The sequence below is a fragment of the Ochotona princeps genome, chromosome X (assembly GCF_030435755.1).
Source record: "Ochotona princeps isolate mOchPri1 chromosome X, mOchPri1.hap1, whole genome shotgun sequence".
NCBI classification, from domain to species: Eukaryota; Metazoa; Chordata; class Mammalia; order Lagomorpha; family Ochotonidae; genus Ochotona; species Ochotona princeps.
This window is the reverse complement of record NC_080865.1, coordinates 49,178,327-49,197,023: the sequence shown is the minus strand read 5'-3', so window position 1 is coordinate 49,197,023 and position 18,697 is coordinate 49,178,327.

Here is an 18,697-nt window from a genome sequence, read left to right as displayed (position 1 = left end):
GGAATTGAGGACAGCTTTTCAGAACCCTACACATCCATTATAGTGATTCTTAGAAAAAAAACCTAAACTTTTTTCATGTCTCCTAAGACAGTAAGATGAAGACCACCCAACTGAGAATCGTCAGAGGTTATTTGTGATGAGTGTGTCCTAGCTTAGGAACTGGCCACCACCATTTTCATTCTTCAGAGAATCAAAAGCAGGGAAAGGAGTGAGAAAAGTTTATGATGTAGGAAAAAAGGATCTACATTTTCCCTCACTGAAGGCTATAGGATTGGGGAAGCTAGGTGAAGCCAGGATTAGGGTATCTTACATGATCGATAAGGTTTTCTCTACTTGAGCCTAAATTGGAAATAGGGGCAAAAATGAGGGATCAAGTCCTGGCTGTTTGGTTTGATTACTATAGAGACCTAGATTTGATTTCCTGAACGGTTTGATAGATTTTGGTTTGCTTTCCCAACTTGGTTTTTGCAGATTATCGGTCAGACCTCTATTTCTGAGCAAGAACTGGTTATTTTTGATATAGACTCAGTGTCTCACTCTACTCCAGTAGAGGCTGAAAAGTGGTTGAGTGTAAGCCAGTGGGTATGGAAAACTTCAAGATAAGGAAATGAATGGTGAAAGACATTTGTAAACTTGGTAAATAAATAGAGGGAGGCAAACATTATCAATTACAGTTTAACATAAGTTTCTCCTTTAAAATAAACACAATACATACCATGTGCAAATGAGCTTTCCCCTGCTTTACACCTTTGTTCCTCCAGTTCTCATGCATAGGCTAAGAAAAGTGAAAGTTGTCACTTAGCGTAGTGACATTCACTGGCGTTATCTAGCTGATTGTTATTCTGGATTGTGTAACAGTCTACTAATTTTGCACATGAAACAGCCTGACAGTCATCCACGGAGAAGGAAATCTCTAATGGATTGAAAGGCGATTTCTGAAAATGTAATTGTGTGTCTTACATCTTAATATGGAACACTGTAAGTGTTACCTTATTTGGAGAAATGAGTCGTTGTAGATGTGATTAAAACGTATGAGGAGCTGGCATTGTAGCAAATTGTAGTAAGTTATGCCACTGTCTGATGCCAGTATCCCATATGGGCACCTTTTAGTGTTCTGATTAGAGCCTCTGCTAATAGCCTGAGAAAACTAGCGCAAGATGCTCTGAGTGGTTGGGCCCCTGACACTTACATGGGTGACCTGGATAAAGCTCCTGCCTCCTAGTTTTGACCTGACCCCAGACCTGACCGTTAGCATCCATTTGAAGAGTAAACCAGAGAATGAAAGATCTCTGGCTCTTCTTCTCTCTATTAACTCTATCTTTCAAGTAAAAAACAATCTTTTTAAAAAGATAACATTTTCTGGGCTTGTGTTGTGTCATAGTAGGTCAAGCTGCCACCTGTGACACCAGAATCACAGAAAAAAATTGAGATGAAGTGATCACGTTGGATAACCCAGACAAGCCCTGAATTCAATATCAAGTTCCTTTAAGGAGTGAGGAAGAAGGATATTGAAGAATAAAGGAGGAGCTGTAGTCATGGAGTTAGACTAGACATAAGCAGCCACATGCAGGTGACTGCCTGAAATCAACAAAAACTGGTAAAGAATGTTTTCTGCCCAGGAGTCTCCAGAAGCAATGTAGACCTGCTGATATCCTGATTTAAAACTTTTGAGATCTGATATAATAAGTAGCTGTGGCCTTAATCCACCTTTGGGGTAATTAGAATATCCGAAGTAAACCAATGTATCCATCAAATGCAATCTTATGAAATAAGGACAGAAAGCAATAAAAACATAGGGTCATGGATGAGTTGTAAGGAAGAAGAGGTCTTGGCTCTGTGAAAGGGTGAACACAGGAATAGTCTCAAGGTCACGCTGTGTTGAGAAAACTGGTGGAATCAAGCAAGGCAATCATTTACAAATTCTTCGTATCAAAGATTTTGAAAAATTGACTGGCTATGCAGTGAAATTAATCCAGTAGTATGCTACCAGCCTTAAAAAAACAATTAAAATAATAGAACATGTTATGGTATATGGTACATATTAAATGATATTTAACTCAGAACTCACTTGGTGGAGAAACAGCTGGCACTGCTCAAACAATGTTTAGAAGCATGAAAAGCTGCTGGCTACCCAGAGGAAAATCATAGTGTTGAGAAATGAAATACAGTGCCAAAAGCCTGGGAGGAATCCCTGAGGAAAGCGTGTCTTTGGGGAATTAAAGCTTTCATAAGCCCAGTGTGTTCTGGAGAATTCTGAAAGTGACTTAGTAGTAAGGACAAGACGCATGCTCAGAAAAGGCCTCAGAAGATCCTAAGATTTTTGTCGCTGGCTGATTTCTAGGCCTAGAGTAATCAGAAACTGAAGGCTAAGTCTGAATTGTGAATAGCTTGGCTGTGCTCAGAGGAATAGCACAGCACAAAATTAATACTGAAAGACAAAGCGAAATAATTTGCTTACTTTGTTTTTAAGTTCAAAGGGTTTAAGGAAATCTCTGAAAACACTAAACAGAAGCTAGTGGAACAACAATTTCCATGGTTACACATATACGGAAAACACTGGGCAAAAATAGAAAATTTACCGAATCAATAGGCAGTTATAGCCTTTAAGAAACAACAAAGCAAACCCAAAAGAAGGAGAGAAGCTGCCTTCCAGATTTACCACATGATATTCAAATGCACAGCTTTCCAAAAAGAAAAAAATGAGCATAGGAAAAAAAAAAAACCCTGTAGGTGTTGAAAGAAAAATCACAAATCATCCCTGAGGATGGCCAGATGCTAAGTTTACTAGGTAAAGACTTTAAACCAACTGTCTTACAATGCTCACATAGATAAGGGAAACAAAGAACTTAAAGCAATAAAGAAATCTAAGAGAAAATTAGAATCTCGATAAAGAGAAATGATGGGGCCCGGCGGCGTGGCCTAGCGGCTAAAGTCCTCACCTTGAACGCCCCGGGATCCCATATGGGCGCCGGTTCTAATCCCGGAAGCTCCACTTCCCACCCAGCTCCCTGCTTGTGGCCTGGGAAAGCAGTCGAGGATGGCCCAAAGCCATGGGACCCTGCACTCGCGTGGGAGACCTGGAAGAGGTTCCTGGTTCCCAGTTTCAGATCGGCGCAGCACCGGCCGTTGCGGCTCACTTGGGGAGTGAATCATCGGACGGCAGATCTTCCTCTCTGTCTCTCCTCCTCTCTGTATATCTGACTTTGTAATAAAAATAAATAAATCTTTAAAAAAAAGAGAAATGATGAATCTAACAATAACCGAAATTTTAAAGAGGATCACTGAAAGCATATTTTAAAAAATCACTACGGGGTTATAAAGGCATATTGGAAGCAGTAGAATACAGTGAATTTGAAGACAGCAAATCAGAAGTATCCATTCTGAGCAGCAAGGAAAAACCAACAAAGGTGAACAGATCCTGAAGGACCGAAGGAACATGATCAAGGGACCCAATATACACATTACAGGGATAACAAGACAACAAGAGGTATAAGTGATTTTAGAGAAAGAGTAGCCCTGGGCTCGGCAGCATGGCTTAGTGGCTAAGGTCCTCGCCTTGATCCCATATGGCTGCTGGTTCTAATGCCGGCAGCTCCACTTCCTCTCTCTCTCTCCTCCTCTCAGTATATCTGACTTTGTAATAAAAATAAAATAAATCTTTAAAAAAAAAGAGAGAGAAAGAGTAGCCCAATAAAATTCCAAGTTTGATGAAGTATGTGACTCCATTGGTCCACAAATTCCGCAAATTCCAAGTAGGATAAAGTCACAGAAATTCACAAGGAATTCAATAGTAAAATACAAACACAAAAGGGGGATCTTAAAAGTTGCTCAAACAAAATGACTCATTACGTACAAAGAAGCCTCCAAAAGATCAGTAGTCAGTTTCCCATCATAGCCCACAGGGTCTGGAAGGCCGTGGAATAAGGCATAAGAACGCAAAAACAAACAAACAAAAATGTTGGGACAGATGTTGCGGCTTAGCAGGTGAAAACACTGCCTGGAACACTCATGGTCTGTATTAAAGTGCCAGTTTGAATTTCAGCTGCTCTGCTTCTTATCCAGCTTCCTGCTAATGTATGTATCCTGGGGAGAGCAATAATGGTCCAGGAGTTAATTTTATGCCACTCAATATGAGAATTCCAGCCTCCTGGTATCTACCTCGCCCAACCCTGGCTGTTGGTGGGGGAGCATTTTGATTCTTTCTTTCTCTGGCTATCCGTCTCTCTTCTTTCCAAGTAGATGTAAATTAAAAACAAATTTGCTAACATGAGTTTTCAAAAAGGAAATGAAAGTTTCAACCAATAATTCTGAAAAGTACACTTGAAAATTGAAGAAATTAAGACATTCTCAGATCAACACTGCAAAAGAAGTTGACTCCCAATAGTTCTGTCAAACAACAAATGCCAAAGGTGTCATTCCAACTGAAATCAAAAGACACTGGACTTGTTTAGTAGACAAATGCATAAACATAATAATTAATCTCTGTTATCGATCACGCAATACAGATGTATTACTTCTTGAATGATTATTGTAGGTTTTACAGTTAGCACTGCAAGCTTACAACAATTTTAACTAATGCAACCTTATCCTAAATTACATACAAAAACTTTCCTGTATGTGTGTACTATTGAAGATTTGCAAAAACTTAAAAATACACATTTATTTTGGTGCAAGCATTTTTTAAATAAACGTATTTTTCATAACATGTTTTTTTAAGATTTATTTATTTTTGAAGGAATCTCAACTGAACCTAAACTGTGGTAATGCAACAAGGTGGAGGAATCCACCATGGGGGGAGGGTTTGGGGAGCGGGTGGGGGGAATGCCAGTACCTTTAAAACTGTGTCACATAATGCAATGTAATAAAAAAAGAACAGGGATAATTATAGTGCAAATTGCAGGGAACTATTTGAACATTCAGTAGATATGACTCAATGTCTAGAGGAACTGAAGTGACCTTGATGGGCAGTGGAAGGAATTACAATGAATAAAGCTCCTTAAATTAAAATTTATTGACTAAATAATTTTGCCTAATAATACATATACTTTAAAAAAAACTTAAAAAAGATTCAGTAAAACACATAAATTACTCAAAAAAGATTTATTTATTTTTATTACAAAGTCAGATATACAGAGAGGAGGAGAAACAGAGAAGAAGATTTTCCATCCGATGATTCACTCCCCAAGTGACCACAACGGCTGGTGCTGCGCCGATCCGAAGCCAGGAGCCAGGAACCTCTTCCGGGTCTCCCACGCGAGTGCAGGGGCCCAATGCATTGGGCCGTCCTCGACTGCTTTTCCAGGCTACAAGCAGGGAGCTGGATGGGAAGTGGGGTCGCCAGAATTAGAACCGGCGCCCATATGGGATCCCGGTGCGTGCAAGGCAAGGACTTTAGCTACTAGGCGACACCGCTGGGCTCATAAATTAGGATTCTAATGGAGGAGATAAGATAGAGAAATCATTGAAGATATAGTCACAAAGTAGCAAAATGTAAATCCTTATATATCAATAATAAATGGATCAGATTCTCAGATATTAGTAAAACATTACTAGTAAAAGCAAATACTAGTACAAACACATTAAAAGCATATTATAATGACATGTCTACAAGACACTAACTTTAGACTGAAAATCACAAGTAATTTGAAAGTAAAAGGGTAGAAAAGCTATTATATGCAAAGAGAAACCAGAATACATCAAGATGGGTATACTGACAACAATTAGACCGTAAGTCAAAATTAGTCACAAGAAGGAAAGAATGACATTAAAAACTGGTACATATTATTAAAAATACATACAAACTAAACAACAGAAACTGAAAGCATAGAAAGCAAACATTAACAGGTTGAAGGGAGAAATCTATAGTTCTAGGACAAAAGATTAGTTTGCAATACTCTATTTTCAATAATTGGTGTAACAAAATTGAGAAAGCAACTAGGCCTAACAGGCCTATCAAGCACTCTCCCCAGCATTAGCAAAACGCACCTGCTTAAGTACATTCAGAGTATTCCTTGGAGAACCATAGTGACAAAACAAGCCACATTAAATTTTAAAGTATTCAAATCATATAATGAAATGTTGCAGTTAACAAGAAAATGAAGCTGATAGCAGAGGGAAAATTGTAAAATTTACAAATAGGCAGAAATTAAACAACACTCTTGAAACAGCCAATAGGCCAAATAAGAAATTATAAGAACAACTTTAAGATATTAGAGATGAATTTAACAAGAAAATACAAGGCAGTAAAACGTATGGGCTACTCTGAAGGCAGAGCACTTAGGAAAATCTTTTTCAAAAGAATTTTTTTTCATTTTATTTTTAATATTTTTACATAGTTGAGAGGGATGCATATCCATGGAGAAAGGTATGTGAAACAAATGCTTCAGTGTTTTTTTTTTTTCTTGTTCTACATCAATACTCACGATGGTAGACAGTCATTTGATGTCATGTTTGAGACCCGGATGTGAGGTAGAATGTTCCAAAGTTGTTACTTCGCTGGTTTTGATAGTTCTGAGATGTTGTCAGTTTCATTGCTCCAGGGTTGAGAAAGTCTTTCCAAGGTCTACTGGTTGACCAAACCCACCCCAGGCATCCCCAGACCCAGACACTTGCTGTGAAGTTTGGCCAAAAGAGCTGTGCCACCTGTCCATTTTGCATCCTTTGAAGAAGTACTGCTATCCTCTGCTGGCCTAGATGAGCTGGCTGTCACGTCCCCATGTGCATATGTGTATGCTCTACACTGTATAAGCAGCTGAGGAGGCCCAGACTGAATATGTGTACACCAAGGTTGGATCACTTCTATTGTGATTTTCTTTGTGACCGGAGTTTGAGGCCGGTGGTCCAGCTGGGGAGTCCACTAAGAAACCTCTTCTGGGGTGACCTCAAACCTGACTCTTGCATGCGCCTTCCAGTGCAGGATCAGAATCAGTCTGTCACCTGTACCAGCACATACCAGTGGATGCAGCTTGCCTGATTAGCTCCGCCCCAGCCCCATAGCTCACCACAACTGGCCAATGTTGCAGCCTAGCCTAGCTGAGCCCCCTACATGCTCAGCACTCACACAACAGTAGGTACCACGGCCTAGTTGGGTGACCCCCAATAACCCTCACCAGGCTCATCCCCAGCACTTGTTTTTGCTCATGCCAGCCTGAGCTGCACCCTAGCCTGGCCTAGCCCGCATCCTGCCTGGCTCTCCTGCACACCCATGGTTGGTGTGAGTAAGTTCAGCCCACTATGCCCCCTGACCTGACCTCACAGATGCCAACAGGTGCCGCAGCCTTGTCCACTTCACATTGGAGATGCTCTCTGAAAAGAAATGTCATTTGATGACACATGACATGATTCCGTCATCATGCAAGCATCATAAAATATATTTACAGAAACGCAGCCCTGGTTCATATGCTTACCAGACATAGGCACAGCTTAGTCTGGGAGTGCCCACAGTTTCCCTACCAGACTGTTCCCAGCCCCAGATATTGTACCTGCAAAGGGGTACTGCAGACCAGCCTGACATAACTTTGATCCAGTCCCTGCACATTTTGACTCTTGATCATCAGTGGGTGTTGGAGTCTAACCCGGTCTGGCCTGCTCTCAGATCCACCAAACACACAGGCCAAGGGGGTGTTACAACCTTGCCAAGCCTGGTCTGTATCCAGCCCTGGCTCCCGCTTTCACCTGTAAGAGCTGTGGCCCAGCCAGGGAGTCCCTAGATTTCTCCTACCAAGCCTAGTCCCAGTCCTGGATCTTGCACGTGCTGACAGGTGTTTCAACCCCTCCTGGCATGGCTTAACCGCAGTCTCAGCTCTCACTAGCGGGTGTTGGAGTCTAGCTCACTGCTTGTACTACATCCTGTCCTGACTCTCCTGCATGCCAGCTGGTGCTGGGGCCTGGTCCAGCCCGACCGGTCCCAAGACTTGGTCCATACAAACACTGACAAGTTTTGCAGAATCGCCTGGCCTGCCCTGCACCAGCCCTTGCTCTTATGCTCCCCAATGGGAACTGCAGTCTACCAAAAGAGCTCCACTACCAGGCTTGCTCCAAGTCCCGGATCTCATGCGTGACAGTGGAACGGCAACCCTGATTGTCATTATCTACCTTCAGTCCTGGACCTTGCATGTAACAGCAGGTGCTGCAGCCTGGCCCTGCCCAGCCTGCACCCAGTTTCAGCTATAACATGTGTTAGGTGGGTTCCTGTCAGGTGAGTCCTGTGGTCCAGCCTGGTTCGGCATATCATCACCCCCCAGCTCTCTGTGCAAATGATTGGATGCTGAATTCCCACAGAGGCGAGCCCACAAGTCCCCCACAGAATCTGCACCCAGATCTGATTCTCTCGTGTTCTGGTGGATACAGTGGCCCAGCCTGATGTGGACCACTCCTGTTCCAACATTTGCAGGTGTGTACTGCAGCCCAACACGATGCCTCCCAGCCCCAGCTTTTGTGTGTACCACCTGGCAGAAGGTGATGCAGCATATCCCAGCCCAGGTCTCCCAGGTACCCACCTTGGGCTAACACAGACTTGCCCTCCAGTTTCAGTTTCTGCCTTTTAAACCACTCCATGTCACCCCCCTCACCTACTTGCAAGTGCAGTGGCTGGTTCCATAGATGATCACAGAAGTCATCTCTCCTCTGTCAAAGATAATTGCAGGCAGTCCCACTCCAAAAGGTCCCACTACCCTTTCCCTGAGTGATCTGCAGGACCCAGGCTGGGGACCAGGATGTCGTGTCCCAGCCTGGAGTGCCTCGCCTTCCCTACTTATCTTTAAAAACAAAAGAAAAAGAAAAAAGAAAGAGAAAAAGAAAGGAAGGAAGAGAGAGAGAGAGAGAGAAAAGAAAGAAGGAAGGAAGGAAGGACTGAAAAGGAATAAGCAGCTATGTTAGTGTACTGGTATAAATTTCGCACTGACCAGGTCCGGAATGGCACAGGCTGTTTTTCTCCCAGCAGTTCAGTACTTGCTTAGGTAAAAGGCAACCTAGGCAGGGGTCCTAGGTTGCTCTAGCTGGGGTCAACTAAACATTTGAAAAAGAATGAATGCCGGTCCTTCTCAAATATTTCCAATGATCAAATACTTTCTTACTCACTATTTGAGGGCTGCATTACCTGACACCAAAGCCAGACAGATGCCAGAAAGAAATGATAAGCATAAGCCAAGATTTCTCATTAATATAAATGAAAAAAATCTTTGATATATTACTTGAAAAACAAACCTAGTAGCATATTAAAATGATTATATAGGTATGGCATTATAGTTCAGTAGGTTAAGCTGCCATCCGCAGTGTTGTCATTTTTATCTGATTGCTGATTCAAGTCCCCAGCTACTCCACTTCTGATCCACCTTCTAACTAATGCAACTGGGGAGGAAGTGGAAGATGCCTCAAGTACTTAAATCCCTGCCACAACTGTGAAAGATGGGAAGGTAATTCCAGTTTCCTGGCTTCTTGCTGGCACAACCCTAGGTGTTGCTGGCATTGAAGGAGTGAACCAGCAGGTGGGAATATACAGGATGTCTCTCTTTATCTCTCTCTCTCTTTTTTTGTCTCTTACTCAGCCTTTCGAATAAACCACTATTTTAAGATGTAAATTAGAGTTATCATATTCCATGACCAAGTAAGATTTTTCCCAGTAATGTGAAAGTGTTTCATCATAATAAAATCAAATTACTGTAGTACACATTAGCAGAATAAAGGGGAAAATAACACTTGAAATTAGCTTCATACAGCAAAGACTTTTGACAACAATCTAATATACTTTAAATGGTAAAAAAAAAAAAAAAAGTCTTGGAAACCTAGGCACAGAAAAAATCCCCAACATGGTAAGTGGTATTTATGAATAAATAAGCCACATCTAACATACTGAACTAGTAAAAGACTGAAGACTTTTTCTTCCAAGATCAGGGATAAAACAGGATGCTACGTTGCCACTGATATTCAACATTCTGGTGGAATTTCTACACGAAGCAATTAATAAGAAACAGAACTGAAAGACATCCAAACAGGAAGAATGAAGTAAAACTAACATATTTCTATTTATAGTTGACAAGGACTTATAAACAAAAATCTTACACTTGATTTTAGACAAAAGGTTGAGATGTGATATAAATAAAAATATTAATAAAAACAAAAATCTATTAGAGCTCTAACAAATTCTGCAAAGTTGTAACATAAAAGATCAACTCAAAAAAGCCATTCGTTCTGAATGTGAGAAATGAATACTCTCAATAGGAAAAATTTTTAAATTAGTTTATTCATTAATTGCCTTGTATTATGTGACACAGTTTCATAGGGACTGGGATTCTCCCCACCCCTCCCCAAACCCTACCCCCATGGTGGATTCCTCCACCTTATTGCATAACCACAGCTCAAGTTCATTTGGGATTCCCTTATTGCAAGCAGATACCAAACATAGAGTCCAGCATCCTATTGTCCGGTCAAGTTCAACAGCTTCTTAGGGAGACCCCCTCTGGTCTGCAGGCAGAGCCAGCAGAGTATCATCCCGATCAATTGAAAGCTCCAACATACCATCAGCAACAATCCAGGTACAATGAGGCTGGTACAGAGTCCACTGATTGACATAGTCCATCATAGAGTCTCCCCTTGTCCAGTGTTTCACTGTCAACATATAGCTGAGGTGGTTGGTTGATCTACTCCATCTTCTATTTTTTCTTGGTTAATGTTCTGATTCCTCCATTTTGATTGAAGGGATCCCCAAAGAAACTTTGAGGTGTTCCCAGACCAGGTTCCTATATGTACTAGCAAGCACAGTGCCCGCCTCAGACCATCACCCCATAAGCTGGTGGTTGCAACCGCTGGGTTGGTTCTATTCTCAGCCCTGACCTCCACCGGAACCAGTGAATATTGCAGTCCATCCCGGCTCTGCCCATCACACACGCGACCCTCACCTAAACCAGTGGGAAGTGTGCTGGTTGGGTGCTGCGGTCCTAACAGGCACAGGTGGCCTCGCCTTGGCATTTTGTGTTGTGTACTGTTTTTAATCACAACCGAACCTGGCCCGCCCCCCAAGCAGCTCCAGCGCTCGGACTTGCCAGTGGATGACGCGAACTGACTCAGCCTGGTCAGCCCTCAACCTGAGCCGGATGTATGCCAGTGGGACACTTTCCATAGCTTCTTCTGGGTTGTTTACCTCCATGCTTCCTGCGCTTATTTGTAGGGTCAGTGTCCTGTCAGAGGAACTGTTCAGGTTCCTCCATCAGACCCCTCCTGGTGTCAGGTTTCGCGCATACCAGCAGGTCCATGGACCAGCACTGCTCATTTCATCTCTTGCCCCAGCAGAAGCAGCGGCCATTCTTAACTGGTCTTCAACCCATTCTGGTTCCTGCTATTGGAACTTTCAGCCCAGCCACGGCTCGTCCATACCCAAATATAGCTCATATATGGCTCAGTTGGGGTTGAAACCTAGCCGAGTCCGTCCCACATCTACCCTGGTCCTCCGGAGCACCAAACTGTGCTGCGGTCTAACCAGGCACAGTGCGTCTTGTCCCAGTCCACACTTATGCCAAGGGAGACTATAACTGTGACCCGGCCAGAACTCAGCTCCCTTCCAGCTCCTGCGCCCCTTGGTGGGAAACTCCACCCAGCCAGGGCCTCCCACAAGCTCCCCAACCAGGCCAGTTCACAGCCAGTGTTAAGCATGCCAGTGGTTGCTCTGCTTCAGCTCAGCACAGCCCATAGCCTGTTGTGCCTCCTGCCTTGTCTCCACCGGCCCTCCTAGGCCATCCAGTGGGGTCAGAAGTCCCACGGGGTTTGGCCCACACATCCCCGACACATTCTACCCCCAGGTATGGTTCTTGAATGCCAGTCAATGTTATGGTCCTGCCTACTGTGACCACTCTGCTGATCCCTCATCCTGTCAGGCAATGGGGGCATCCTGCTGGACAAGTCCAGATTTTGGCTCTTGAATGAACTAATGTTGGGTAATCTGCATTGTAAAGTGATTACAGGTTCTTCAGAAGAAGATCTACTGCCATTGAGAATCTTTAGGACTCATTCACGTCCCCAAAGCACTATGGGTTCAGGATGGAGCTACCCAAGCAGCATATCAAAGAACCAAAATTCCAGAACTCCCTGGCCAGGTGGCCAGTAGGCAGAGCCTGGCGCAAATGCCACACTGGCCGCCCGGGAGTGTGACTCACCACAGGTACGTGGTAGCAGGCCCGTGTGTTCCAGGCTTGAGGCGTGGCATTGCTAAAGTTTAATAGTAAACTATAGGTATGGTTTATTCAGATTATTAAGAGCAAAATGTAATTCTAAACAATTGGTAACTTTAACACACTTAAAAGAATTCTCAAGTAGCTGTTATAAAAGCAGGTTTTGGTTTATAATATGTGTTACCTAATACACATGTACATGTTTATGTGGAAAGCTATGTAGTCTATCTTAATTGGCTTATAGATGAAAATATTCATAAATATGAATTGCTAAGCTAACTCCTTTTGAAAATAATGTATAGATACACAATTAAGCTCTTTGAGAGGCATGTCTGTTTCTGCTTTCTCAGGACCTACAAAGCCTGTTCAGCTGAATAGTTTTGAATGTATTCAAATGGACTTACTACTCAGGACTTCAACAGAGAAGCCTTTCAAGTGCCATGATGTACAACAAACACCTGACAACTTCTGCCTTCTATCAGGAACTACTACATGGACCCCCCTACTGCTGCTGTTTCCCCAAGGCGCCCCCTCTCAGCGGGAAGTAGTTAAGAACGGATGACGCCGCCCCTTTTCCCTAAAAACTTTTGGGATCCATTTCTCTGTTTGGAAATGTAGGAGCCAGATGGGATAATAGGCATTTAGGGTCTCTGGTTCCTGGTAAAACTGTCTTGTACAAATGTAACATCTTAGCACTATGAGATTCTTGAATGTCAGTGTTTTCAACAGTACTTGTACATTGTTAAGACCTGGGTACCCCTCATGTTGGGGAAAGTTATTCTAAATGGCATTAGACTGGCAGCATGGAAATGGAACAGAGTCTTAGCCTTAGGACTGATGGTCGTGGCCATGATTGTAGCAATGTTTCCTCTTTTCTGCTGCCTACTCAGGCAACAAGCCCGGGAGCAGGTCATCATTTGACAAACCATGATGGCCTTAGCTGTGGAAAACCCTAGCACTCAAGTCAGGTTGAGCATGGTGTGATGGGTAGCCAGAGACGGGTAAAATCTGGCAGAGCTGATGACCAACCTAAATCAGGGATCCCACATGCCCCGGGTGGGGCTCCCCATGATGGGTAAGGCGTCAACTGACTGCTGGACAACCTAACAGGCGTCCATTAAAAAACAAAAAAAAGGGGATATGTAGGCCCGGGTCTCCCAAGGGTTAACTCCACAGCTTAGCTTGTTTCTAAAGGGTAACAGGATGGGCAATCTTGGCCTGATACATTTAGCCCCTGGCTTGACAGCAAGTTCCCTCTTCCTTACTTTCCCTTTTTTAAGATGCCCCCAGGGGAGCTTAGGAGTTGCTTGAGCATTGGGAAAATACTGGGAGGAACTAGAAAGACTATAAAAGAGGCAGGCTAACCTCAAATAAATGGCATTCTCTTTACAAGAATGACCCACTGCGTGTTGTCTTGTGTCGTCTTTTTGTAACCCTAGTCCCTCCACTCGGCTCGGGGTACACGGCAACGCGGGTGTTGCCAACAAAGGATGTAGCCCCTGAGTCATCCTGCTAGGCCCAAGGATAAATCTTTATAGGTAAATATAATGGGATTGAAAGCCAAGAAGTAAAACTTTGCATCTATGATCACAGAATTTTTTTTTAAAGATTTATTTTTATTACAAAGATATACAGAGAGGAGGAGAGACAGAGAGGAAGATCTTCCGTCTGATGATTCACTCCCCAAGTGAACCGCAACGGGCCGGTGCACGCTGACCTGAAGCCAGGAACCAGGAACCTCTTCCAGGTCTTCCAGGTCTCCCACGTGGGTGCAGTGTCCCAAATCCTTGGGCTGCCCTCGACTGCTTTCCCAGGCCACAAGCAGGGAGCTGGATGGGAAGTGGAGCTGCCGGGATTAGAACCAGTGCCCATATGTGATCCCGGGGCTTTCAAGGCGAGGACTTTAGGCGCTAGGCCACGCCACCGGGCCCGATCACAGAATTTTTGCTGAACACACCAAAGCCAGTCATTGGAGAAAGAATAGTCTTTTCAACAAATGGTGCTAGTAGAAGTGTATATCCTTATGGAAAAGGATGAATATGGACCACTTGCTCATGCACCACGTTTCTTAAGTGTACCATTTTCTCTTTAACTCTAATCTCACGTTGTTTTGTTCTTAACAGCCTTGGGAGCAATATTATACACACATGCATGCATGTGTGAACACACACACACACACGGCAATAGACAGTGACCCAAAGCCTTGGAACCCTGAACCCGCATGGGAGACCCAAAAGAAGTTCCTGGCTCCTAGCTTCGGATTGGCTCAGCTCCGGCCATTGCTGCCATTTGGGAAGTGAACCAAAGGAGGGAAGATATTTTTCTCTGTCTCTCTTCTCTCTGTAGATCTTATCTGCCTTTCCAATTAAAAAAAGTATAAAAACTTTAAAAATGAGTGTGCATATAGATGTGTATAGAGAGCCTTTGACTTAATTACCATTTCTGCTAAGAACCTTATTGAAACTTTTTATTAATTGAAATGCAGTGAAAGAGAGAACAAAGGGAGAGAGATTCTTCCAATCACTGATTCACTCCCCAAATGATTACAATTGCTGAGGTTAGGCCAGGCCAAAGCCAGTTGTTCAAGAACTCAGTTTGGGTATCCCAGAGGGGATAACAGGGATCCATGTCCTTCGATCATGACCTGCTTCTTTCCAGGTTATACATTAGCAGGTAATGAAAATCTAGAGCAGATTCAGGAATGTCAGGTACTGTGACACAGGATGCTGGACTACCAAGGTGGGATACATCCTTGTGTACAAGGATACACAATGGAATTCAGCCGTTGTGCCAATACTGGACCCTCCTTTAGGAAATAATGCTTGTTCAACTCCTATTTCCACTAACATATGAGGTACCACATGTAGTTCTCGCAGCACAATTTACTTATATTGGAAACACTTCGCAGTTTTTCCACTAATCCAGAAATGTTGCTTTTCATGGTACTTTTCTTATGTCCTAATAAAGTGACTGCTACAGTGTGCAATTAAAAGCATGATTTGAATAGGTAACTAGAATTAGTATCACAGCAGTATTAATTCAGGCATTACAACATACAGAGTATGGCTTAAAAACTTAGTTACTTGATGATTCAGAATGTCTTTTCCCTTTTGATATTCCCAAAACATAGAATGGAGGTAGGTACACCATAGAGGACAAATAAAGGCAGAATGCACCTGAAGGGCTATCTGCCATTAAATATGAACCTATGTACCATCTGCTGAACTGCCAGTTACTATGCCAGGTACTTTCTAAAAAAAAAAAAATCTTTACCCTGAACTACTCACATTCTTTCAGAATGCCTCCACTTAAAATTTTACTAACACTTGTACAAAAGTCAATAATGTTTTAATCAACAATGGCTCAATGGCTAAATCCTCACCTTACAAGCACCAGGATCCCCTATGGGTGCCAGTTCATGTCCCAGCTTCTCCACTTCCCATCCAGCCCCCTGCGTGTGTCCTGGGAAAGCAGTCAAGGACGGCCCAAAGCCTTGGGACCCTTCAACCATGTGGGAAACCAAGAAGAAGTTCCTGGCTTTAGATCGTCTCAGCTCTGATCACTGTGGCCATTTAGGGAGTGAACCAGTGGATGGAAGATCTTTCTGTCTCTCCTTTCTGTAATCTGATATCCTTTCCAATAAAAATAAATAAGCCTTTAAAAAATGATGCTATGAAAAAATATTATCAAGTAACATTCAGATGACAACAGATTTACAATAAAATGTAAAAGGAATTCTTATAACTAAATAATAAAGACAATTAAATTAACAATGGATGTGGAAACATTTCTCTCCTAAGACTACAACTAATGATAATTACTTGAAAAAATGTGTAAGATATATCGCCATTAGAAAGAGTAAATCACAGATACAATGAGGTACCACAGTAGACCTGCAAGAATGGCTGCAGTCAAAAGGATTTAAAAAACCAGCATGTGTTGACAGAACAACCATTCAGCTTCCCGCACTGCAGTGCCTGGATTCAATTGCTGGCTCCAGCTCTGGACCCCGGATCCTTGCCAGGAGTCCCTGCCACTCAAAATGAGAAGTCTGAACTGAGTTCCCATCTCCTATCTTTGACTTGCTCAGCTCTGACCATCATGGACATTCGGGAAATGAAACAATCAAGGGGATCCTCCCCTCCCCTACTCCAATTCTCCCTCTCAACTTTCAAAAAAATTGAAAGAAACAGATAACAAAGTGTTGGCAAGTCATCAGAACATTCATGAAAATCTGGTAGAAATGTAAAATGATAATGCCACGTTGTAAGAGTTTGAATCATCGGAAGGAAGATCTTCCTCTCTGTCCCTCCTCCTCTCTGTATATCTGACTTCGTAATAAAAATAAATAAATCTTTTTTAAAAAAAGAGTTTGAGAGTTCTTTGAGTTTGTAAGCACAGAACTAGCTTAAATTCACAGTCAAAAGAATTGAAAAACAATTGTTGAAACAAAAAATTGTATGCTAATGTCCATAGCTTTTTGAAACAGAGCCAAAACGGGGAAACTACCCAAATGTGCATAAACTGATTAGCAAACAAAATGTGGTTCTGTCTACAGTGGAATATTATGCAATAATAAATTGTAATGAATGACTAATTGCATGTTACAACATGGATGAAACTACAAAGTATAGTAACTGGAAGATGTAGTTATAAAAGATCACATGCTGTATGATACACTTTATGATGAAATGCCCAGAAGAGGTAAATTCTTAGAAACAGAAGTAATTCAGCAACTGTGTAGGCCTAAGGGAGATTGGGGGGGGTGGGGGGGGTTGGGAAAATGGCAGCTAGTGGCTAACGAATTTGTTGGGGGATAAAACAAATATTCTAAAATTTAATTGTGGAGATAACTACACATTGTGAGATTTTTATAGTATGTGGATTATATCTCAATAAAGATATTTGAAAATGCAATCCTGGCAAAATAATGATTACACTAACAACTGGTCTTTATATAAGAATTCATAATTATGTTTACTAAATTATGGAAAGGAGTAATATAATATTCAGTGTCAAGACTGATGCGGTGAGAAGCAAGATCAGTAAGATTAAATAAATCAAATGCCAATGTCTCTTGGTCCATTTTACTGGAATTCTACAAAAGAAAATAAATACATATGAAAAGATAAAGTGTCAGCGTTTCTGTATTTTCCACAGCCACAATTTAATAAGAAAATACTTGTGAATTTTCTTTTTCTTTTGAATTAGCGTATAGCATATGAGCAGTAATAACTGACTCCAACAAAATTCTCTCTATTTAGGCTTTCCTAAGTAAGTAATTAATCACCTGTTTTAAACTCCCTTCCCCCGGCCCGCTTATATTCCAAAAGAAAGGGTTAATAGTATAACCAACAACCATTTTTTGTTGCTTGGTGAAAATAGGAATTTTCCTAAAGGTCAAACATTCTTTTGGGCAGAAACACTCCACAAAGTGAAATTAACAATTTAGAAAGTCTTATTTACAAATACAAATACACCAAATATAACAAGTAACAAAGTTGGTACTTTCTAGATTAATACTGTGAAAGTTATTTATAAAACTCATCTTTTTTTTTTTAAAGATTTTATTATTATTGGAAAGCCGGATATACAGAGAGGAGGAGAGACAGAGAGGAAGATCTTCCATCCGATGACTCACTCCCCAAGTGAGCCGCAACAGGCCGGTGCGCGCAGATCCGATGCCGGGAACCAGGAACCTCTTCCGGGTCTCCCACGCGGGTGCAGGGTCCCAAAGATTTGGGCCGTCCTCAACTGCTTTCCCAGGCCACAAGCAGGGAGCTGGGTGGGAAGTGGAGCTTCCGGGATTAGAACCGGCGCCCATATGGGATCCCGGGGCGTTCAAGAAGAGGACTTTAGCTGCTAGGCTACACTGCTGGGCCCCTAAAACTCATCTTAATGGTCAGAATTTCACTCCTCTCTTTTGGCTGATAAAACAAAATCTTTCAATTTAGGAAGATTTAATCCAACCAACCTTTTATTCCAAATACACATATGTATATGCATTTTTTTGAGAGAGAGAGGAGGAGATCGAGGTCTTTCTCTTGCTGGTTCACTTTCAGAATGCCTGCGGCAGTCAAAGCATGGCTGGGCCGAAGCCAGGACAGCACCTCATTTGTGGCCTAGCATGTAAGTCCACAAGGATCTAGGTACTTGAGTCAGTACCACCTGCTGCCTTTCAGCATCTGTATTAGCAAGAAGCTGGAATCAGGAGCAGAACTGGAACATGAACCCAAACGCTGTGATATGGGAGGCAGGAGTTCCAAGCAATCTCTTGAACTATTATGGCCAAACGTCCATCCATAATTTTAAGATACTAATAGATACACATGCTTCAAAACCGCATCTATTTTTGAAGTCTGTCTGCTTTTTTGACAGTGCTAATTCATTCGATTCTAAAATAAAAGTAAAAACATTCATATGGACTATTGCATCATACATAGCATTTAATAAAGCTCAAGAGGAAACAGTGGGTAATTTTTAAAATATTTTCCAGAATCCATTACAAAGCACCCTGTTTTCTAGTGTTCTCTATC